This window comes from Perna viridis, chromosome 2 (genome assembly GCF_037379345.1).
Source record: "Perna viridis isolate PV_CMFRI_1.1 ecotype Kerala chromosome 2, ASM3737934v1, whole genome shotgun sequence".
Lineage (NCBI taxonomy): Eukaryota > Metazoa > Mollusca > Bivalvia > Mytilida > Mytilidae > Perna > Perna viridis.
In genome coordinates this window covers 41,136,057-41,162,785 of record NC_142446.1, presented here as the reverse complement: position 1 = coordinate 41,162,785, position 26,729 = coordinate 41,136,057, and the positions used below count along the sequence as shown (strand labels likewise).

At 33.7% G+C, this 26,729-nt stretch overlaps 1 long non-coding RNA gene across 2 annotated transcripts in view; it reads right to left on the bottom strand.

The window, feature by feature from the left end:
• Window positions 1–13,607: 13,607 nt before the first annotated feature.
• Window positions 13,608–26,729, bottom strand: part of LOC148625082 (uncharacterized) — a 29,285-nt gene continuing 16,163 nt past the window's right edge. For both annotated transcript variants that reach the window (XR_015919852.1, XR_015919851.1), the window contains 3 exons: window positions 19,267–19,470; window positions 16,652–17,257; window positions 13,608–14,245 (listed from right to left, as the gene is read on the bottom strand). This is a non-coding gene — a long non-coding RNA (uncharacterized LOC148625082). The remainder of the gene's footprint in view (window positions 14,246–16,651; window positions 17,258–19,266; window positions 19,471–26,729) is intronic.

The following is a 26,729-nucleotide window of genomic DNA, read 5'->3' as shown; positions in this document are numbered from 1 at the left end:
TATGTTGTCGATCAGAAATTTTAGCATTTTAAAAAGATCTTCTGTATGATTTAGAATTATTTATTACAAAGTACGAGGAATATCTACCATGAACTGTATAAATATATCTAGGGGTACCATATTTTTTTTGGTGAAACGGTATATAATGTTTTTGAGTCGGGATTTTAACTGAGTATGAGGAATAGAAGTATACAATGATTTAATGATATTATATTCTGATAATAATCTTGAATCTTTCGGATTTTTCAGGATCCACACTGAATTAATATTAGATTAAAGTTTACTTAGTGATAAAGTTTCATTTGAGGTTGAAAATTAAAGATTCGATAAACTTTCTTTGTTTTTCTGAAATAAATTTTAGGAAAAATTTTTCTTATATAAATAATATGCTAGCAGAGGTGTTCAATTAGTACCCATCGGAGTGAATATTGTGTGTTGAAACAACACACGTCGCCAAATATTTATTAACATGTTGATAAATCATTTATTGATATCAATATTTATTTACTAACGTGTGAATAAATATGTCATATTTATTGATATCAATAATTTATCCTTAATATCAATAAATCATTTATTGATATTAATAAATATGTAATAAATTCCACAACGGCTCGCTATATATTATATTGTAATTGTAACTACATGGCACTGTGTATTGTTCAATTACAACGTCAGTTAATTTAACACCAGAAAGTATTATATCATGCGATAATCACTATGTGTCGACTTTTTGAAGGTTTCAGATTTATAGATATCTTAACGGTCATTTAATGTATAAGTTCTTGAAGGTTTTACTGTTGAAAAATAACCCCGCTCAACGACAGGATGATATATTTACTTTGTCCGACCTTTACCATCTCGGCTCCTATTAAATGGATTGGTTTCAAATTAAAAATGAGATTTTTTATACAGATGCGGAATACGTTGTAAGCAATTTCAGTTACCCTCCAATATCAGCTGCATGCTTCTTGGGGCATTTTTGTTTTACAACTATAATGGTACGAGTATGGGTATACTTATCACAAAAAAGTTTGCTACTTCGTTACACAATCTGGAAGAATGTTACGTTACTAGAGAACTGGCAGACTGGTAGGCTATATGTGAATTATAGCTAATTGTTTTCAAAAATTCTGTAAATACCCACCTAAGACATTTTAAACTATACTCGGCGTCACATAAATAACATACTGTTAAAATATGAATAAAAATATTTTCTACCACTTTATTGACACCTACCGTCGTTTAAATTGTCTTAAATGACTTGCTCATTCGTTTAGCCAAACGGCTTCTCCCTACACATTGAATCGTTAAATTCCGGTCAGATTTTAATTCTCGGTGCCAATATTTACATTGTAAAAAGTCGGCCATGTTTACAGTGATCGGGTTGCTAGGAGATGTTGTTTACGTTTAAATGGTTTGTCCAAAAACCGAAGAACCCGGAATGCATTTCGGCGTTATTTCGGATATCTCGGATTTATTTTACGCGAACAACGTACAATACCGAGAAGTTGATCAAGCAGACGATTGTCACCGGAGTTCGACGGAAACTTACGAACTTCGTTTGTAAACAAATCGTCCCGTAGAAACCAACATGGCGGATACTAGTATGGGATTTTCCCGTAAGGATTTGTTACGCATGATTTAAGCTAATAAGCGACTTGTTTAGGGAGAAGCCGTTTGGCTAAACGAATGAGCAAGTCATTTAAGACAATTTAAACGACGGTAGGTGTCAATAAAGTCGTAGAAAATATTTTTATTCAAATTTTAACAGTATGTTATTTATGTGACGCCGAGTATAGTTCAATTTTAGATTTTGGAACTTCACCAAAACCAAAAATAGAAGTGTTTACTTACCAGTTTGACCTAAGTGGCCAAAGTGGACAAAATCAATAATTTGTAACATTAGAAAATGAATATTACAAAATCATTTTTTAATATTAGACAAGATTTGTTAATATTAGAAAAAGATTTTTTAATATTAGAAATTCATTTTGTAATTTTAAAAATTCATTTTCTAATATTACAAATTCCTGATTTAGTAATATTAAAAAAATATCACACGCTTTGTAATATTACAAATTGAATTTGTAATATTAGGAAATGAATTTGTAATACAATATATTGAAAAATCACTTTGCAATATTGCAAAATCAGTCACATTTTTTGATATTACAAAATCAATTTCTTATATTAAAAAATCGTTTTTTGATGTTAGAATTTCAATTGAACTATTAAAAATGCTCATTTTTGTCCACTTTGGCTTGCCATACACAACTTTTTAATAGATATGGTAATAAACTTCATTCATAAAGGCACCCGCTCGAAGATAATTGTATTTTCCCGCGTTTCGAATTGTATAGCGGGAAAATAATATATTGTCGTTATGCATATATTAGTATTCGGTGTTTCCGATATTTTTTTATTGTCCAATCAGGTTCGGGTACGTTTCGGTAATAGTAAGGTGTGTTTGACAAGTATTTCACTTTCTAGCCGTCGATCAAACCAGCAAACTTTCGTCAATATTAAGGATTTTTGACGTAATATTTTATTTTATTTAGGTGAGGTCCGACACCATGTCCTTAGATAGGCTTGTGCATTGACATCGGATACAGGTTTCCTCGAAATTCGGGTTTTTTTCTTGGTCGGCCCTGCCTACCGTTGAGGGATAAATATTGGTATAAGTTTTCAAGATGAATCTGAATATTGAATGATGTATGTACATTTTTCGTTTCAACTGCAATTAAATGCGGCACCCATCACGTACGACGGGCTGTCGACAAAATTTGTGTTGGTTTTTATTACTTGCCATGAAATACATTTTGCAATGTATATGTGCTTCACTTGCATCTCGTCAATGTTACAAAATTGCCACTTGTTGTTCGTTGTCATGTTTTTACGAGGAATATAGATATTACCTGTTAATTTATGGTGTTGCCTTTTTCTATAAATAACTATTACCTTTTTGCGTTACCTTAAATGATAAACGAATTAATGTTCGGAATATACACTATCATTAATATCCGAATGTTAAGTTCATTGAACACATCTATTCTGCGAAGGTGTTAACAAGTATAAGCTTTTCAAAAAAGCTACTCGTCTCTTAGCGTTAAAATAGAATATGTGAATGTCATTAATTTCTTATCTAAAAATTATAAAAGATATATTTTTTTAAATATATACGGTAAATAATTTTCGGTAAAAAATAAAACTTTTAAGGGCTGTAATGTTTCAAAACATTTTGGATTTTGATGTAATTTTGCAGGTGGGTAGACTTTTCAGTGCTCTACATTATGGCTCCTTATATTGATTATCTATGTTGTATAGTTTAAGAGCTGTAGCTCTATCAAACTTTATGAATTTTGATGAAATTTTGCAGGAAGGTAGAGCTTTGAATGTTCTACATTCATGCTTCTTACATTGATTATCTATCTTGATGCTGACAGACTCCCAAAGATATATTCCCACAACTCATTACATCATCCTAGGGTACATAGTTTCTTAGAAATTGACTTAAAACGTAACCAAAGTCAATCATAAATGATCAAACTTTCTTCTATGTTTACGACAAAATTATTCATGCGCGAAAAGCCCGCGAAAATCAAACGGGAATACGCGATAGATAATGTAGCGAATATTAAATAACATTGATAGTATCAAAACCTTCTTGAAATTATTGTTACATATCAATACCATATTGAATGTATATCGTACCACTTTTTTTTTGGATTTCATCGTTACCGATTCTTCTGATTTAAGACCGGTTTCCGTTTAGCCAGTATCAGTCTGAATATGATGCTAAAATAATGATAATATACCGTAAGCGCATATGGTTCTACGTATTGATTTTAGAGTGTGTTATGTTGTCAGCCAATCATAAATAATCGGCGCTTCACTTCTGCGTTATTTGAGATTTTTATCCAATGAGATGATGGTTTTCAATTTATTCGTGCATGTTATCTGCTTTCAATTCTTTATAATCGTCTCCACGAAGACAATTAATCACAGTAGCAATAATAGCTTATTTTTCTTTATGGTGTATCAATCTACACCATGAAAACTGATTTATTCAACGGGTCATAGTTTTCCATTCCTCGTTTGTCTACCCCGGACTTGACTTTTTATGAGCAACTTGTCGTGTGTTTCTAGAAAAGCAGAGGATGCTCAGGGGCGGGTCCAGGTAAGGGCGTAATGGGCGTACGCCCCCCCCCCTTTAAAAAAAAAACAAAAACAAAAAAAAACTATCGTTATAATCTGCTAGTATTGTATTGAATGATGGCAATTTATCATATTCATTAATTAAACACATACTCTGATTTCTTTTTATACTGATTCCCCAATTTGATGGGTCATCATCAACCGTAAAATTTCGTTTCTCGGAGTCCGGCGTGTTCGACTCTGCGATTAGTATCCATTGTTGTTGATGTGATAAAGAATATACCATAGACAATTAATGGAGAAAACTCGGCATAAAAAATGTCACACCCTGACACTTTAACTATAAAATATACATGCTCCAAGTCAGGAACCGTTACATTAGTGCAATTCTCTATTATTTTATGTTTTTAAGCCAAAAAAGGTCCAAAAATTTTTTTATTTATTTTATTTTATTCTACGCCCCCCTTTCAAATATCCTGGACACGCCCCTGATGCTTACCCTACCGGTGCACCTGGTCCATGCTCCCAGTTTTTAGTGGAGTCCGAGTTGCTCATTTGCTTTTGTTACTTTGTAATGTATGATTTTAGTTACTTCACGTTCTTTGCTATGTATGTCAGTTTTCTATATCCGGTCTTTGTCACTGGATTGCATTCTTTTGATTACCGCTATAACCTTGGTTCCCTTGATTACTCTTTGTAATGCACACCGTTTTTGATGCATGTTCATTTTCAATAATAGACTACTGAGTACTGAGATGCGGCAATGAATGGGCGAACTTTGACATACTTCTGCAATCTAGGGTTTAGGAGAATTTTTATTGAGCATGGTTTGCGTTAAGATAATTCTATTTGTGAATATAAAAGTCTAATAAACGAAGTTAATAACATATTGAAGTCTTTAAACGCCTAAATATATATAAAAAATGAAAGATTCAGTTCTTAATTACAGTTGTAATGTTTATTTGCATTACCTTAAAGGAACGAGCGATCTGTGTACTGAAAGAAATACTTTATTGAACTTGTGTGTAGAGATTAGATATTTATCACAGTTGAATGCTTACCCAAATTTTTGGTCGTTCAAATTTTTGGAATGATTTAAAATTTGCTTCGTAAATTTGACAGTTCTAACATCGTTGATAATTTTTCAGACCGTCGTGTGTCTCCCCTGTATCGAGCAGTGTTGCGAATAGAGTCGTCACATTCCGAGATGTATTTGTTGTGACATGTATAGTTATGATGCAGCTTATGTCAATATCTAGGACATGAAATGTTTTCATTCATAGTTTTAATAACACATTAAATTTAGCACTGAAGCATTGCTAAATGCATCATCATATGTAAGTAACATAAAGCACAAATCAAACGTAGGACAAAATGTTTTATATCTTTTTATAACATTAGCACACAAAAATGTAAATTACATATTTTAGAATAAATCTACAGTTGTCAAAATCAAGATATAGTTCTGTTCTTAAATGTATAATGCAGTGCAAGCTGGTATCAATTTCTTAAAAAAATTCTATTTCTTTAATTTTTGATGAATTCAAAAATTTTATACCACTATGCACTAAAGAACCAACGAACATTATAAATTATATTTGGAAGTGGCATAAAACTCATTTTCACACGTAAATGATACACACCTCGTTAAACTTTAATCTGGATTTACTCATCTTTTAGCCCCGTGCAGGTCCGGGTGTTAAAAGAATAGGCCTGCAGCAGCGCTAAGCTTGTCGTAAAAGGCGACTAAATAGTGCTCAGAAACCTAGCCGGGGGCTAGGCGCTCTGCCCACAGAGCAACTGGGATGTGTGCCCCAGGTGGTGGAATGGGGTACCCCTGGCGTGTTACATGCTGGAGTTGTCAGGCTATAATACGGAAAACCTAACCGCAAACCATAGTGGTGCACCGTGTTGGGAAAGATGCCACGTTCCTCGCACGTTAAAGAACCCTGCTGTGGTATTCGATAGGAGTAGGAACCTTTGCGCTCCGCCACAGGAGGCTAAATTGCCCGACCTTACCCATCCCCCTTTTTCCAGTGGCAATCAAAATTTGTCGACCCTATTATCCTTGTGACCCATCCTTTTTTTTCATTTCATGTTCATTTTATCATCCATTTCATGTTCATTGTCTGAATATAGCGGAAATATTGCTGCTCGGACGTTAAACCCATACAAACAAACAAAACTCATCTTTTAAAACAAGAAACGACAGGAATAAGTAACTATAAGCCCTTTCATGAGTAAGCTAAACTTTTCACTAAAAACCCCTATTTTGATGTTCCGCTATCTGATGTCATTTTTTCTTTTAGAGACATGAAGTGTGTAATTTACTACGCAGCATTGTTATTGGTAGCATCAATAGGTGTGCGATCAGAATCACCTATAGTTAAAACGAAAAAGGGAAATATTAAAGGGCTCGAACTCCAATGCACGCAAACTGGGGAAAATGTTTATGAATTCCGATGGATTACATACGCAAAGCCTGCTGTCGAAGGTCTAAGATTTCGGAAGCCGATACCGGTAGATAATGGACTAACGCACTCGATGCGACGTCTTTTGGTGCTGGATGTCCTCAAAACATACCTGTTTTGTTAGAGGACTTCAAACCAAAGGTGATGTCAGAAGATTGCCTTTTTCTGAATGTGTATGTTCCTAAGACATTAAATTTTAATAAAAGGTTACTGTTATGGCTTGGATACACGAAGGTGGTCTAATAATTGGATATTCCCATCAATATGATGGCGCATGAATAGCAACTTCGAGTGATGGTATTGTTGTTACCATCAATTACCGTCTAGACGCTTTAGGACTTCTTGCATTAGATCATCCCGCAGCAGTAGGTAATTACGGACTTTAGGACCAGAAATACGCCTTACAATGGGTTTCAAGACAATATAGCTTCATTTGGGGGTGACCCAAACATTGTTACAATTTTTGGAGAGTCTGCTGGGGGTTGGAGTGTTATCCAGTTGTCTGTTATGCCGTCCAACAAAGGTCTTTTTCACAGAGCTATAGCTCAGAGTGGTTCAGTAAGTGAAATGTCATTGACTCGGAACTTACTAATGAACGATTGATCAATTTTGCCAAGGAAACGTAATGTCCTGTAAATGACATGAATAAGTTTGTAAGTCGTCTCCGTCAGTTGGACTACGAGGACATTTTAAGTAGTATGTTTGACACTGCAAACAAGCCAAAGAACAAATTTGATGTGATCTTTATACCGCACTCGCGCCCCGTGCAGGTCGGGGTGTTAAAAGAATAGGCCTGCAGCAGCGCTAAGCTTGTCGTAAAAGACGACTAAATAGTGCTCAGAACCTTAGCCGGGGGCTTGGCGCTCTGCCCACAGAGCAACTGGGATGTGTGCCCCCGGTGGTGGAATGGGGTACCCCTGGCGTGTTACATGCTGGGGTTGTCAGGCTATAATACGGAAAATCTGACCGCAAACCATAGTGGTGCACCGTGTTGGGAAATGTGCCACGTTCCTCGCATGTAAAAGAACTCTACTGTGGTATTCTCCCGGAGTAGGAACCATAGGGCTCCGCCACAGGAGGCTAAATTGCCCGACCCTACCCACCTCTCCCTATTTCCAGTGGCAATCAAAAATTTTTTGACCCCCATTATCCTTGTGTCCCATCCCTTTTTCATTTCATCATCATTTCATGTTCATTTTATCATCACTTTCATGTTCATCGTCTGAATATAGCTGAAATATTGCTGCTCGGACGTTAAACCCCAACAAACAAACAAACAAAATATACCGCACTCGCCCATCGTCGATGGTGAACTATTTAAAAATGATCCATTTATAGAACTGAATGAATGACGCTTTATCGGTCGCTCGATTTTATGACAGGTTATACATCTAATGAAATGGCTCAAGCTACGTTGGGTATTCCTCCAAAGACACAGAAATATTTTAAGTTTAATTCAAGTGAATCCATTCCTTTTGAATTTCTGTGTGAAGGCATTATTAAACCGTTTGTTCAGAGGATGTACAATGATGAGTCCGCACTTAAAGAAAAACTATGCAGTATTTATAGCATTATAGAGGATGCAGTGGACGAGCAAAGCATGCGATCTGTTAGTTTCATGAATGATTTGGTATTTGTTTCGCCCGCTCTAAAGATGCTTCCACTTCATAGTTCCTCTGGATCATCAGGAAAAACTTTCCAATATGTCTTCTCAAAGGAATCCGAAATGGGTCTCTTTGGTCCTCTCCCTAAATACGTTAAAGGATGTGGATATGGTGACGAACTTCACTTCATGTTTGAAATTGGCGTTTTCATACCCTCGTTAAATAAGTCATCCAGTACGTTTTCTGAGGATGAAAAAAGGCTGTCAGAAAATGTGATCAAATATTCCACGTCAAACAGAGTGCGCCTTTAGTGACATATTAAGTTTCAATCGTTACTCACTAGATTTGACTTGGAAAATAAGTCTAGACTATTTTTTCCGTATGCACAAGAATTTATGAACAATAACCCATTATGTATATGACTTGTACAATTCGACTGATTTTAAGAAAAGCAGAAAACGCTGTCATATTCCTCTGATTTTTTTTCGTTTTTTTTTTTGTGATGTCAGACCTTCTGATTGAAATCCTGTTTCCCATTTTCATGGGCGACATAATTGTCTTGCTTTCTTTTGTTTGGCAATGTGACCTTTTTGTGTCTTAGCTTATATAAACGAATATGATGATACATCAAGAAATTGTTTTTCATCTTAAGATGAGTAAAGGTCTCACTAACCACTTCCGTGTCAAATGGCCGCCCCTATCTAGCACCAAAAACACACTGAACCTAGAAATATGCATTGTAAGTGCATTATTTGTGTGTATCCAGATCAAAAGTAGTCAAAATAAAGCTGAGAATGTGTACCTTTAAATAATATTCGTAATTTACTACAAAAGTGTATGAACATTATTTACATGTATGAGTAATTTGCCTCCATGCTGTCAGTTAGCAGAAAAAGTAAAAATGTAGATCTTCAATATTATTTATTCAAGTGAATTTTGTGAAGAATTTCTACGATCATTGTACCGTTATCATAATTATTTTGAAAGCCTTATTTTCCAATGGTATGCAACTGAGATGAATTCCTGGATTACATTCTTTTGATTACCGCTATAAACTTGGTTCCCTTGATTACTCTTTCAATGTGAAACTTGAAAATTACTTGTTTAACATGTAAAGTAATGGAATAGTTAGAAGTGGTTAGTGAGACCAAAATCTATGGGAGATAGAATAAATAAGGAGACTTGCCTTCTTTGGCCCGAGGGGCTCTATTGGAGTCGTAGGACGACTCTTGGTTACAGAAATTGCGCTTTAAGTACAAAAAAAATATGTTTGCTCATTTCAACTCAATATTACATTTAGATAAAACAATGTTTTAATATATTTAATGCTCCTTTTGATAAGGCCTTTAAAGATCTGACTACAATGCAGTTTTCAGCCAATATCGTGAAACTTGTAATAGACGGAAAGAATACTTCGATTATTGAATTGATCATAATGGTCAGCTCTACAGAAGATTCAGCTAAGTCATGATTTGAAAGACTCTTAGTATGAGTTTTTATTGTCCTTGAAAGATAAATTTGCCATTTTCAAAAGGTTTCAATTGCTGGAATTTTCTTTCTATCATAGAATATTTATAAGGCGAGGAAATGAGTTTTAGGTGAGCTATTAAGGCCTTAGATATCAGGAATCACGAATAAAAGTGATTTTGACATTTTAAATTCGTATCATTTGGTCCTTAAGTTTTAAAAACTTCTTATTAACAGAGTACCTGACGCAGATGAAGTTTCAGTGGCATGGAAATAATTTGAAATGAATGACAGGAACTATTTGGATTTCAACTGGGAAATGTCATTAAAGTAGAACGCAAGTGCCGATATAGTGGAGCTTTGGTTACGACAGATGCCTAAAACAGACACAAAGTATTCATTACGAACTTAAGGCTTTGTTATTTTCTATTTCATTCTTCTTTATAGTTCGTATTTTTTTCAATAACACCACTCAACTTATGTTGATAAAAATAAAGGCGATTTTCGCAAGGATATGTTACTGTACAGAAAAAAGTGTAATTTATTTTTTTTAATAAGTTTAAGTCCTGTATTGATTTTTTTTTCATATAGAACCTTGTTGCAATATATTTTTTTCCAGAATCGCATGTATTAAATGTTTTTTTTTAATTATTAAGTCATAATGAAAACAGATTTTAACAAACGATATTTATATATATGTTTATCATGTTTTGCTTCTAGTCCTGAAGATATGATTTCTATATGTTTCTTGAGTTACAAAAAAAAAACAGGAAAAACGACTATGTTGACCTTATAATTTCTTTCATGGATCAAAATTCCGAAGGTCATTTTGTATGATATATGGGTATACCCTAAGGACAAATATGCCAATTTTCATTGAACTCTGTGCAATGGTTTTTGAGCAGAAGATTTTCAAAATTGGACATGCAAAAAATGCCAAAAAAAGAAGTTTCAGGGGCCATAACTCCTACATCATTTGACAAATCGTTTTGAAAATTTTTGCATAGCTCCGTCTCATAATCTACAATGATATTTTTGCCAGAACTTTGCTAAAGGCAACGGTAATTGAGTTACTTGAAAAAACACTGTTTTCAGACCCTTATGGAACCTTGTTGCAATATCTTTTTTCCAGAGTCGCATGTATTATGTGTTTTTTTTTATTTATTAAATCATAATGAAAAGAGGTTTTAACAAACGATATTAACACACATTATTTTCATGTTTCGCTTTTAGTCCTAAACTTATGATTTCCATATGTTTCCTGAGTTATAAAAAAAGGAATCAAAGTGCTGATGTACTGAGTTAAGGAAGACCTTATAAATATTCATGTAACCAAACTGCAAGCTAAATAAATCGATAAAAACCTATTCATTTTAAAGAGAACCATCTGTTTTATGAAATGCAAACCAATACTGCTTGTTTATTAATGTATTTATGGATCTTCGTTTCTTTTTGTTTTTGGTATTTCTGGCTGTGTACGTTTATGTCCTCAAGTTTCTTGACACTTTACACCTAAACCAGCATTTATTCAAAAAATATGTTGGTTTTTTTCAAGAAACATAGAAATCATATGTTTAGGACTAGAAACAAAACACGGAACTAATGTGAATAAATAATGTTTGTTAAAATCTGTTTCCATTATGATTTAATAAATAAAAAAACACATGTAATACATGCGACTCCGGAAAAAAAATATATTGCAACAAGGTTCTATATGAAAAAACTCAATACTGGGTTTAAACTTAAGTTGCATTTTTTCTGTATAGTAACATATCCTTGCGAATCGCCTTTATTTTTGTCAACATAAGTTGTGTGGTCTTATTGAAAAAAAAATAAGAACTATAAAGAAGAACGAAATAGAAAATTACAAGCCTAAAGTTCGTCATGATCTCTAGAATACTTCGTGTCTATTTTAGGCACCTGTCGTAACAAAAGCTCCACTGTATCGGCGTTTGCATTCTGCTTTAATGACATTTTCCAGTTAAAATCCAAATAGTTCCTGTCATTCATTTCAAATTATTTCCATGCCACTGAACCTTCACCTGCGTCAGGTACTCTGTTAATAAGAAGTTTTTAAAACTTAAGGACCAAACGATACGAATTTAAAATGTCAAAATCACTTTTATTCGTTATTCCTGATATCTAAGGCCTAAATAGCTCACCTAAAACTCATTTCCTCGCCTTATAAATATTCTACGATAGAAAGAAAATTCCAGCAATTGAAAACTTTTGAAAATGGCTATTCTTTCAAGGACAATAAAAACTCCTACTAAGAGTCTTTCAAATTATGACATAGCTGAATCTTCTGTAGAGCTGACCATTATGATCAATTCAGTAATCGAAATATTCTTTCCGTCTATTACAAGTTTCACGATATTGGCTGAAAACTGCATTGTAGTCAGCGCTTTTAAGGTCTTATCAAAAGGAGCATTAAATCGATTAAAACTGTTTTTTATCTAAATGTAATATTAAGTTGAAATGAGCAAACATAATTTTTTGTACCTAAAGCGAAATTTCTGTAACCAAGAGTCGTCCTACGACTTCAATAGAGCCCCTCGGGCCATAGAAGGCAAGTCTCCTTATTTATTCTATCTCCCATAGATTTTGGTCTCACTTACCACTTCTAACTATTCCATTACTTTACATGTTAAACAAGTAATTATCAAGTTTCACTTTGAATTCATCTCAAAGTTGCATACCATTAGAAAATAATTATGATAATGGTACAATGATCGTAGAAATTCTTCACAAAATTCACTTGAATAAATAATATTGAAAATCCACATTTTTACTTTTTCTGCTAACTGACAGTATGGAGCCAAATTACTCATACATGTAAACAATATCCATACACTTTTGTAGTAATTAAAAATATTATTTTAATGTACACATTCTCAGCTTTATTTTGACTACCTTTGATCAGGATACGCCCCGTGCAGGTCCGGGTGTTAAAAGAATAGGCCTGCAGCAGCGCTAAGCTTGTCGTATAAGGCGACTAAATAGTGCTCAGAAACCTAGCCGGGGCTAGGCGCTCTGCCCACAGAGCAACTGGGATGTGTGCCCCCGGTGGTGGAATGGGGTACCCCTGGCGTGTTACATGCTGGGGTTGTCAGGCTATAATACGGAAAACCTGACCGCAAACCATAGTGGTGCACCGTGTTGGGAAAGATGCCACGTTCCTCGCACGTTAAAGAACCCTGCGGTGGTATTCGATAGGAGTAGGAACCTTTGCGCTCCGCCACAGGAGGATAAATTGCCCGACATTACCAATTCCCCCTTTTTCCAGTGGCAATCAAAATTTGTCGACCCTATTATCCTTGTGTCCCATCCTTTCTTTTTCATTTCATGTTCATTTTATCATCCATTTCATGTTCATCGTCTGAATATAGCTGAAATATTGCTGCTCGGACGTTAAACCCCAACAAACAAACAAACAAACATTGATCAGGATACACACAAATAATGCACTTACAATGCATATTTCTAGGTTTAGTGTATTTTTGGTACTAGATAGGGGTGGCCATTTGACACGGAAGTGGTTAGTGAGACCTTTACTCATCTTAAGATAAAAAAACAATTTCTTGACATATCATCATATTCGTTTATATAAGCTAAGACACAAAAAAGGTCACATTGCCAAACAAAAGAAAGCAAGACAATTATGTCGCCCATGGGAAACAGAATTTCAATGAGAAAGTCTAACATCACTAAAAAACGAAAACAATTTTAGAGGAATATGATAACGTTTTTTCTGTTTTTCTTAAAGTCAGTCGAGTTGTGTAAGTCGACAAAGGACGCCAAGTGATGGCATAAGTTCACTTGGATTTGGCCATGTGAGATAAAAAAGAGACATACCACAACTTATAACAAATGGGCAAACAAAGAGAACTTCATACATATGTTTATTCTTCTGACGCTTCATTTATTTAAATATTTCTACACAAGTATTCACATTATAAAAATCAAATGTATCGTGCTTGTCATATAGTTCATTTGTAACCTTTCGTGAATCTGACTGTGAATATCAAGATCAGACGCATACTTTAGCATGTCGGTAGTGTCTTTAATATCAAGCTCTTAGGGATAGGTAGTGCTAAGATATTCTCTTAGTAATAAATAGTTTTATCTGAAATTGGACAGTTTTGATAGGGTAAAACTTTGTGCCTATTTCCCTTACATGAATGAATAAAAAAGATCATTTGATAGATGTGCTCAATTAGACCTATTTTGAGAGCATATTGTCTGTTAAAACACCATTAGTCCGCCAAACTGTACGAAGTAAATTCACCGTGATATTTTATAGAAAATCAGAAGACAAGAGAAACATTAATCAGTTTAAAGGAAGAAAAAATAACGCTGGATAATTAAAATAACAGTATGTTGAAAACACACCAAAAATACATAAGTAAATATTGAATGGATCGTCTGTGTCGCATCCGCCTGTTTCTGGAATGGATTATCTGTGTCTCTCCCGTCTTATTCTGGTACATGTATGTCGATAGTTCTATGACATTTTTATTGAAATCTGTAATCTCTTAATAGTTTCTGCAATAGGACAAATGAAGTAATAAACTCGGTAGACTGTTCTTTTTTAATATTTTTTTTATTAAAATTCAATCATTCATTGATCCAAAAGACCATGTTTCTTATTAATGGACGAAAAATCGGACGTTCTGCTGAACCGGAATGACCTTCCAATCATGTCAATAAAATATCTTTTCCCATTTAGTCTAAGTTGTTTACACTTGGAAAACATTTCTCGGAGTAAGAACATTCATTATTGTCTTCTTCTGACTTAGAATATCAAATGTACATGTCTATTGTAGGGCGTTGGCATTTTTTATAGTTCAAACACGCATTTATTTAGAAATTAAAATGTGCTTCCCTAGGATCAGGTATTACTCGAGTACTGTGAGATCAAATTTTCATTTTTTTCTTATATATGTGCATGGAATCAGTTCAATATGATATAAACCATTTATATTTTTGCAAAAGTGGAATTAGAACTAAAACATGTATGGAAAAAAGAAACACGTGAACAAATGACTGTTTTGCTCTTATTTTGTTATGGATTCGTGACATTCTTTTGCACGTCAGATTCTAGTGAAAATTCACAAAAGGGTGCCTAACACCACCAAATAAAAATAAATTTTGTGTGGTAATAAAGGCTATAAAATACAATAAAATTATTCTGAATGATGTCGAGTGTGACGAAACATTGCGTCAACTTTTGAGTTCGAGTTGAACTTTTAGTTATATTTCGAGTATAATATTTTACGAATTGCACTTCAAGTTGACTTTGACTTGGTTTTTAACTTAAATTCTCTTATATTTAGGGTAAATGAACTGTTATAGAGAACTATAAGGACAGAATGATCATGTATTCTCCCGTTTCGTCTTTAATTTGAAGCCAATGGCTATTTTAGCGTATCCATCAACTTAGACTTGCTATTTTGTCGGTATTCTTATTTCAGACTTTTTTTTAAATCAATTTCTTAATATTTGAAACACGCCCATAAAAATTAAGTATAAGTGTGTGTCAGAATCAGGCAAAATGGGAAAAATCATAAACATGCATTTCAAAACTGCACCGATCTGACATTGTATTATCACCCAAGGATACTCTCTCTAATTTAAAAGACCATTATTTTATCTATACATCACTGGCTTTGCGCAGAATTTTTCAAAAGAATCTGATAAAAATGAGTTTTTTGACAAAGTTATCTGCCCTTGCAATGTTCATTTTCAGTGTATTTCAATGAAATTGTAACTCAATTGGCCAGCATGATATGGAAAATATTCTCTGTTTTCCTTGATTCTAATAATGCAGTTAGTCAAATAAAACTGTCATCAAAATAATGGGTTTTTCATACCATGTTTAACCCACTGCCTGATTCTTACAGGGACTGTCACTTAATTGATCATATAAGTAATATTGTTTTGATGCACAGACACTTGGTTATGCATTAAGTTAGCGTTTTGTTTACGGATGTGATAGGAATTACATATATAATAAATATGGTATATTTTACAAAAGAGATAATTTTTTTATATTGATGCTTATTTCCGTTACCATCGATCTCCTTTGATATGAGGCTGATTTTAAAGTGTCTGTAGTGTCTCAAGTTCTATGGGTATAGTCCATGGGCTGGTAGGGTCCACCGTGCACCCCCCTCCCCCGCCCCAGTCAATGCATTCAATTACCGAATCAATTTGTCACCAAAGAATATTATCGGATTCTTCTTAAGTATAAGCCTATATTTGTACGCCACTGGCTCAAAAAGCCAAGAGTTTTGTTACTCAGTTGTTTGAGAGTCTAAGCCTTCCTGGGATAGCATATGTGAACAATCTGAATACATTGAGGTATCTTTACGTAGCCCAATGTCTCAGGCTTACAATGATACTACGAAAAATGCGATAACACTTATGTCTTTGGGGTAAAATGGAAAAAAATGAATTCCTACCCCGCCGAAAAATCGCTTTAATTGACATATTTTTTCAATGTCAAAACCACTAGAGTATTAATGCTTCAGTAAATCAAAGTGCTGATGTACTTAGTCAAGGAAGACCTCATAAATATTCATGTAACCAAATTGCAAGCTAAATAAACCGATCAAAAACTTAGTCAATTTAAAGAGAACCACCTGGTTTAATGAAATGCATATCAATACTGCTTGTTTATTAATGTATTTATGAATCTTCTTGTCTTTTATTTTATTTGGTATTTCTGGCTGTGTACGTCTATGTCCTAAAATTTCTTACACTTTACACCTAAACCAGCATTTATTCAAAAATATGATCTCTTTTACACTGATTTGTTATAGATTAAATGAACAAATATGTCAATATTGTTAGTTTTCAAACAAATTTACTAAAGCTTGTCCTTGTCATTGTTGTCAGGATTAGGCCATGAGTTGAAAATGTCTAAACAATTTTACAATAAATAATTACCTTTCTCTAGGAATTTTTCGATTCAGACAAGGATACAAACTCCCGTTATCAAAACTACTATGCAGTTTAAAGATCTCTAAACTAAAAAAAAAACCTTGTTTATACCTCATATATTTTAGCAATTTAAGATTCCATTGAAGATGGAAAGTCAAGGATAAAGAGGACTAGTTATATCTTCCCTTAAAACAAATGCACTTTGAATATAAATCCATCTTTTCTACTTTCCAAAACAAAAAGGCTACTAGTAAACCCATACCCCATGAGTACCACATTTTATGATGAATCATTATTGCACTTAAACAGAGTGTTTTATACCTGTCTGCCTTCAATAATGTATGTGCATTTCTTTCATTTTTTCTACATGATTGTTTAACCAATATGTATTATATCAAAATACAAGTAACTCCTATGTTTTTTTGCCAACAAATAAGTGCTACGAAATCAAACTTCATATTTGTAGTTTTTATTAAGAGATGTTGACATGTACCAGCACTTGAGAATCATGAACTTTGTTTCATGCCTAAATAGTGTTCCAGCACAAAAATAGTCCATTTTGCTTTTGCTTTCCTCTCGCTACATCTAGTGAAAAATTAAAAGGAATTACCACTGAAAAGAAATCAAGGAAAAAATGATAACAGTGCCTTTCATAATTGCAATATGTTACAATATGTAAATGCATGAAAATATACACGTATTTTAGCCACATCATATGGAAGTACAGAAACCTCCTCTTGATGAGAAATATTCTTACATGTACATATAACTGTGTGCAAAAACAGGCAAAAATAGATGTTGGGTGGTTATCATTGTTCCAGGTTTTTACTAGTTTTTAAGCCACCTAGTCAGTACTGGTTGATTGAAATTTTGCAAACAGTATTTCTGTAACATTATAATTTCTGTCCTACATTATAAAAAGTTGATACAATAAATATATATTATATTTTAGTGTTCTGAAATGTTATTATTAAAATATCTCTATCAGCTGTCTTAATTAAGAAACAAGAGGCTCCTAGGAGCCTAAATCGCTCACCAGGTTGAATTTTGACTGAAAAAGTCTTTGGCAGGACTTATCATAAGATCTTCTCAACAATTGAAAGTAAGTTTCTTTTAATCTATCGTAGTTTTCAAGATATTGACTGAAAACTGTGAAAAAAGGTCATTTTTCCTTTTTCAAGGGCAATAACTCTTACAAGGAGTCAGCTGACAACTTTTATCCCTGAAGACTGTGGTAGTCCTAATAATATGAATCATTTCAGCTATTGAAAGAATTTGGTTAAACCTAACGATTTTGGAGATATTTGCGAAAAACTATTTCTGACCCCAGTGTTCTATATTTAGTAACGGTGGCCATGTTTTTTCCACAAATCAAAAATCCCCATATCAGTTCTATGCAAGATACCCAAGGAACATTCATAACAAGTTCGATTTCAATTGGTCAAGTAATGTCGGAGGAGAAGATTTTTGAAAGAAATAACATTAAAAATGGCAAAAATCGTTGAAAAAGGGCAATGACTACAACATGGCTAAACGGATTAAAACCAAACTTTGACCAGAGATAGATCTCATCATGTTAAACACTTTTACCTTGTCAGATATATGTGAAAAACTGATGTCTGACCCCTATGTTCTATTTTTAGTAACGGCGGCCATGTTTTTTAACGAATCAAAAATCTCCACATCAGTTCTATGCAGAATACCCCAAGGAACATTCATACGAAGTTTGGTTTCAATTGGTCCAGTAGTTTCAGAGGAGAAGAGTTTTGTACAATTGTTAACGACGACGACGAAGGACGACGACGACGACGGCCGCCAAGTGATGGCAATAGCTCACATGGCCTTTGGCTAGGTGAGCTAAAAACTAACACTTCTTTCTCTAAAATAATTCAAATTTATCTTAAATAAAACATAACAAACTTTACAAAAATGTAGTTCAGTGTACTTCATATATAGTTCAGTGTACTTCATGAGCAATTCTTTGTTTCAATAACTGTTAATAACAGGTAACATAAGTAAGGGTACAATAGTTTACTTTTCACCTGACTGACAGATGGTCATTGTTAAAACAACACCCCTCATAACCAGAAAGATCATTAAAGTACTTTGAAGTGGCGAGTTTAAAATAATAAATTAAAGTCATTTCATGTACTAGACAAAACTTCGAAATACAGAAACTGGAAAGTTTACTAATTATATTGCTTCTTTATATTGTTTCTAGTTACCTGATGATTTATAATGATGTCTGGACCCCCCCCCCCCCCATTTTAAAATATCTGGATCCATCCCTGTATGTTGATTTATTTATGAGCAATTAATGTCACACTGTAAAGTATATAGCAAACTTGATACGTGTATTATTATATTATCATAATTTCATGTATAAAATTTTTATTTAATACTGTACTGCATATGCCAGTAACCATAGTTAGAGTACATGCACATGTATTTTGTAGTTTTCTGTATAAATTTCCTATTCACAGACATACAAATGTTAACTGCAAATTTTACTAAGACAAATGACAACTGTTCTGCGCTAGCAATGTTCACAAGTTCTGAAAATTTTAAATCATTGTATACATTGGAAGTATATGAACAAACTTATGTATACCTTTACTTACCTAATACATTGTACATGTATGAATGTTCCTGAAAATAAGCTCTTAGGAAAGGTCTACTTTTGGGTGCCTTGATATCCATCATATTTGCAATCCACTTTCATGGACATAGAATTTCTAACCTAATTGACTGTGTTCTTCATGTGTCATGAAAATCCTGTATCTAACTTTAAGATCTGCATTCTAAATGTATATCTTGACAATGCACTAAAAAGAACCATATTGATAATCATGTATATATGGATATAATACACATGTACATTCCATAATGAATATTACATGCCAAAATCTGTATCGCATGCGGTATCAACACAAGACTCCTACGTCAACCTACGTAGGGTTATTGGTCGAGGGGTGATATTGGTCGAGGATTGACACCGCATCAGATACAGATTTTGGCATGTCATGTTCATCAAAAGTTTTGTTTACACTTTTGCCATGTGACTTTTTTTTAAATCAGGGACTATATGCGAATAGTAATATAAAGTCCTTGATAGAAATAAAATACCTGTTTCTGGAGTAGTACTTTATTATTTTATGCATATGAAAGTGACAGACTAGAGCTAGAAACCTGCTTTATACATGCATCAAGAGTGAATCTTGGGAATATGTATGTCATGAATGGAGAGCTTATTTTGATGAACTGACGAAGATAATTCATCAGTGGACTTAATACTGTCTTTTTTCTAAATTTTTTTTTGCACCATTCCTGAAAACTGGCGACCAAAAATGGCAGCTGGCGATTTTTCTGGCGACTGAATTTTGGAAGCCAGAGCAGCCCTTGAAAACATATATTTTAATTATACTTCAAGTGTGTTCTGTGTAGGGTGTGATATAAGGTATGCAATATAGGTCTAGGGGTGTGATATAGGGTATGCAATGTAGGTCTAGAGATGTGATATAGGGTATGCAATATAGGTCTAGGGATGTGGTACAGGGTATGCCATATAAGTCTAGGGGTGTGATATAGGGTATGCCATATATATGTAGGTCTAGGAAAGTGATATGCGGTATATGATGTGCATATCATTATGTATGACTAAGGGTGCGATATAGTACAGCGGTGTAATATAGGGTATGCGATATACATGTAGGTCTAATTGTGTGACATACAGTATGCCATATAGGTTTAGGGGTGTGATATTCATTTGTACAGTATGTAAATTAGGTCTAGGGGTACGCGAAATAGGTCTAGGCTTGTGATTTAGGGTATGCGATATAAGTCTAGGGGTGTGATATAGGATATGCGATATAGGTCTAGGGGTGTGATATAGGATATGCGATGTAGGTCTAGGGATGTGATATACAGTATGCGATATAGGTCTAGGCCTAGGGATGTGATATAGGGTATTTAAATCACAGGTCAGCCACAATGATAATGATTGAAAATTTGAGAATGGGGCATTTCTAATACAATCAAAATGTAATCAAATCATTTTAACATTTTCAACAGGAATGCCAGAAGCGGGGACTCTTTATGCTCTAAAAGTTTGTTTGGCTACATATAAATACCTAATTATTACTAGATATCCCTATTTTGACAGATCAAGATCAACTACTGAATGTGACAAATATGCCACATGGCCTCATTTTATCCCAATCTAATTCAGATTAGATTTTAATTGCTCCCCCTTTTTTCTTTGTTGCAGGACTTCATGTGACATAGAATAAAGGGGAAACAATTGAGATCTAATTTTAATTATATTGCCTTTCATTCTTACGTTTCAAACAGACATTGTTTAGGTTTCTGCTTATAGAACAACTTGAAAACTCTTAGCATATGTAAAAATATTATTTTATCAAAATTTTTCATAAAAATACCTATAATTTACAAACACTATACATAGAACACTTTCAAACCTTCAGGATCTGGCACAAGCGGATCCACGCGAAAAATGCAAAAATGGGATTTTCGATTTTTTTATCAAAAGTCACATAAATTCGACTCTACAAGTTATCGCTTGACTAAAACGTCTCAAATGTGGTATCTTTTGATAGATAATTTAGTTTTCAAATAATGTTAAAAATGTTAACCATATCCCTAGAAACCTGGTCTCAGTATCAAACAGGATTCTCATTCGCAACATACTGACACTGTGCAACAGTATATTAATATAGCGTCTTAGCTTCCAAATGAGCCCAAGTAATAAATATTTGAACTTTTCCAAGTCAAGTGAGGTGGAATATTACCATCCCTACCCATAAAAACGCCTAAACATGAACTAGAATGTTAATTTTGGCATATAAACGGTGTACAATAGACATTTTAGGTACTATTATTAAACTATCGATGTATCCAACATATCTTCTCATTTCAGTCGCGTATTTTTCAGTTTTTAAGTTGACAATTATGATTTTTTTTTTCATAAAAAAAGGAATTTTCGGAATTTCATATTTTCTTCAATTTCACCTATAATTGGCTTTTTTTTTTAAAAATGTAATCAAAAAAGCTTTTGTATATTCCAAAAGAATTTTATAGAGTCTTAGCTTTTTAATGAGCCCAAGTAATAAATATTTGAACTTCGCCAAAACCAAATAGGTGAAAAATTGCCATGAAAAAGTTACTCAACATTAACTCAAATATCAATTTTTAGCATAATTTTAATCGATGTAAAAAAACAAGTTCGGTACTAGTGTTTTAACTTTCGATGTATTCATCATGAACTCGTGGATCGTTATGGTGTATCCATCTGCACCATGAAAACTGATTTATTCAACGGGTCATAGTTTTCCTTTCCTCGTTTGTCTACCCTGGGCTTTACTTTTTATTAGCAACTCGGCGGGTGTTTCTAGAAAAGCAGAGGACGCTTACCCTACCGGTGCACCTGGTCCATGCTCCCAGTTTTTAGTGGAGTCCGAGTTACTGATTTGCTTTTGTTACTTTGTATGTATGATTTTAGTTACTTTATGTTCTTTGTTGTGTATGTCTGTTTTCCATGTCTGGTCTTTGTCCCTGGATTACATTCTTTTGATTACCACTATAACCTTGGTTCCCTTGATTACTCTTTAACGTAGTCCAAGCCATGTAGGCGCAAGAATGGTACCCATACCCACTAAAATTTCCGTGAAAAATCCACAATTTGTATGTGGTAGATTAACATTTTTAAATGGTGTTGGATACATGTATGCCAATCATTCATCGTAGTTGCTTCTTTAAAACCTTATAAGTATAGAAATAATGATAGCAAACAAACCCAAAGCATGTTAAAACTGCCCTATTTTAAACAAAAATACACAATTTATGCGCTAAAATGCGTGATAATCTGTTTTATTCTTAAATTTCCCTTTTTTTAATATTTTATCGTCTTTGGAACAATAAAAACATAATTTTGCTTCACAACGTGATTGATACAAGAAGATCTCCATAATAAATGCCAGACAGACATTTTGTAATATTAGTGTATGTTATGAACAATCATTTTATTTCACATTGGGTCAGATTTTAGTGGGTAGAGGTAACATTCTTTCGCCCAAATGTCCTGGAATGCGTTTAATTGTGCACTGCTTTAGCTAATTAGAAAGGTAAGATGCTACATAGAAGTGTTTGAATATACAAAAGCTTGTTTGATTGATGAGTGATTGATTGTTAGTGTTTACCGCCCGAGCAGCAATATTTCAGCTTTATTCAGGCGATGAACATGAAAGGGATGATAAAATGAACATGAAATGATGATGATGAAATGAAAAAAGGATGGGACACAAGGATAACTTGACTTTAAAAAGTTCAAATATTTATTTTTGGGCTCATTTTGAAGGTTAGACATTATATTATAAACTGTTGCACATAAAAGCTTGTTTAAACTATGGTATGCTGAAAAAATGGAAATAACGGGTGATATAGAAGAAATTCTTAAATTCTGAAAATTTCCATATTTACGATTTTATACATGTAATAGTTGTTACCCCAAAAAGAAAATATAAGCGGCGTTTACCAATCGAAACACCTCAGCCTTTCTAGTTACACAAAAGAAAAACCTCGGAGGCACTAGGTGGATGGATCTTTCCGGAATTTGACCGATCCGATTCTAAAATTATAGTTAAACTGGTTGAATTTTTTACCATTACTTCTTTTTTTTTTTTAGCTTGTCGCTTCGCGCCAAAATTCTGGGAAGAGTTGTCGTTCCTTATTTTTAGTGCTAACCAACTAAAATTTTGGTGGATAAAAATACTCCATTCGCGCATAACTACAATTCCGGCAATTTTTTTCAAGAAGAAATCCTCCTTTCTGCATCCGAGGTTACTTTTTTAGTATAACGTAAATGACCGAATAGTTCCAATTGAGTCGTTTGCATGCACTAAACAGGATTACTGAACTTCCCTTGGTCATATCGGTCCCTTGGTAGTAGGCTAAATCGGCACCTGTACTTGGAAGTTCATTCAACACCAAGACTAAGTTAAATCGGGATCTGGTCAAATCGGCAATTTGATTTTTTTAAATTTTTTTTTACTATTGTATGTATTTGTTTTAATAACAAGGCAATGCGCTTCGTCCAATAACATAGTATAAATTGGAAATTTGAGTTGAACTTCATCGAGTATCTAAATTTAATGTAAAAACGTGTATGCATGTATTTTTAATATTTTTTAATGTGTGCGGTAGACTTCGATGAAATAGTGAATCTAAAAATTATTATACCACCGCTTGAAATGCAGGGGGTTTAAAGTTATGTTTCCGTCTGTTCGCCTGTCCTCGGTTCTAATCCCGTTTTCATGCCAGTAACTTATTTTTCGTATGTTTAATTACCAAGCATTCTGATTAATCAATTGAACTAAATGAAATTTCATTTAGTTTTAAATTGAAGCTTTTCAGTGTTGATTGAAATGGTTGTACATGCATACATTATAAAAATAATGATTATTAGTAAAGAGCTTGGTATTTTGATAACAGAATTACAGAGAAGTTGCGGATTAGAAGATTCATCCTTGGTCGATATTTTTGGTGGTTTTAGAAGAGTTGTGGATTTGGTCCCCATTAGTCAAGCTATGACCAAGTCAGGAAAAACGTCATAAAGAATCTGTTTCATTAAATTCTATTCAGCGTTTTAATAAATAAAAAGATGCACATCTACTTGGTCGACCAATGACAAAGATTATGTCCTGCATCAGGGAATCCCTTGTCATTCAAATGACAAAACAAAAATTAGAGACACATATATGCAGGCTGTATAACATAGAAAGCGTGGAAGCAATTCATACATACACAAAAAAAACGTTCATTACCAAAACTATGAGGTACAATACTAAACAACTCGAACTGGCCGAACACTTCTTGATATTTACATTACACTAACAATTAACAAGTACGCATAGATAACTTCCTTATCAATGGGATACTAGCTGAAATTCTGAAAGCCATTTTTTTTTTCCAACAACGCAAACTTGGTTTCATGAACTATCTTAAGTCTTGGGATATCCTCTAATCCTTCTATAGTTAAATAAACAATTTTCTAAATTAAGTGATCAAACCCTCATAAGACATCCAACACCAATATCCAGTCAGGTTGCAAAACAACTCCTGCACTACCAACAAATAAAAGATAACGGTGAGCAAGAATTATTAGGAAAGCTTATATTTACTTCACTTTGTTATCCCTGTTTTATATTTACATAAATACTTTATTGTACGCGTTAAGCAAATGGAATATAAGGAGCACTTTAATCCCAAGCCTTAGAGAAGCCACAATTAAAATATTGTTAGAATATGCGTAGTGTTAAATTAATATTTACTAACAATTTTATAGTATATCACTAGGTCTACGTATTAGGTATAGACAGCTTCTTATTTTACCGAAAATACACAGGATTTTAGATAATGGTTTAAACTTGGGGAATACTTCTAACTGTATACTGAAAATTGTTATAATTACTTATAAAATGAATAAGAGTAATCAAGGGAATCAAGATTTTAGCGGAAATCAAAAGAATGTAATCCAGGGACAAAGACCAGACATATACGTCGTAAGCTATGTCGGTTACAGTCCAGTATCAACTTCTTGCTTCTAGGACCACGAAAGGTGTGCACTTAACACACAAATCTTGCAATTTAGTTTTACAAGATCATGAAGAATATTATGTCACGGGAGATCGGGCGGACGTGTGGGGCTATATGTGAATATCAAACCTATATAAGACAATGAAAACTTAGAGTGTAATCAGTTCAATTTTAGAAGTTGGAACTTTGTTAAAGCTAAAAATTGAAAGGAAAGCAGTAAAATAATCTTGTACTTAGTTCGACCCATTCTGTTGAACAAACATATTCGTTCCATTTCCCAAGCACCAATTGAAAAATGATACACATGGTCTGTATATTTAACAAAAATCAATACCCGACTGAGGACCCGTTCTGATTTCTAACCAGGTTACCCCGACCTTTAAACAGATATACCTAAATATGGTGATAAACCGCTGTAAATCTATTTTTGTCTCATCAAAGCGCGACTCTTAAACTATCATTACAAAATAGCCCAATTCACACATAAATTCGTAAAAGCTGTTATCACCCTCCGTGGAAAAAATCGACATTCTGAAGTTTAAGTTATTAGGTTTAATGTAAATATGTGAAAGATCCTCACCCATTATTATTTCAAACGAAACATGTATGTAGGCAATTTACTAGTGTTATGACACTTACCATCATGTATACATTTGTAAATGTACATACATGTATGCGGATTTTTTTCTTATATAATCGGAGTTTTGGTTTTTTGCTATATTCGGTCGGACCAAATTTCCAAATCATTCATAAATCACTGTGGTAAGTTCCATAAAAGGACACCACACCCCGGATATGTAAAACAACGAATTTTTTGCTTGGGACAATCGCACAATCTGAAACAGCGGCGATGCAAACTTTCCTACTGGTACCTTATAACAAGTATTTTACTTACAGCTATTACTATACATTTTTCGATTGCATACGTTTCTCATTCAATATTAATTGACACAGCACACTAGTATTTTGATTCAAATAAATACTTTTTTCTAGTTTACTTTTGTGTTTCTGTTTTATTCAAGAGTCTAGCAGGCCACATACGTTAATTTTATTATTATGGACGTCTTTTATTTTAATTATGTGTATAGATTTTTTGTCACCGCGGCTGACATTTCTCTCCTTACGGACAGTTCTTCATGTTTACGTGTCTTATATTATCATTCTTCATATTTCCGCATCGACAAGGTACTATATATTGTCGCTTTTTCTAGAAATCTTCTTGGCGCTTCTTGACACTTCTTGTTGATGTTTAGTGAGACCGGCATTACTTGTTTTGGGTATAAGCCAGAATAGCCTTCTCTTATGGAATGTCAGAAACGGAAAAAAATCTGAATTTAAATAATTATTGAAAACCATATAACAAACGCTTTTGAGTAAAGAAAATAATTTGTATGGGAAGCTCTGAAATGCATGACTACCTGTGTCAGACCGAAACCAAGCTTTCAGTGCTGCCAATCTATTACTTTATTTCGCC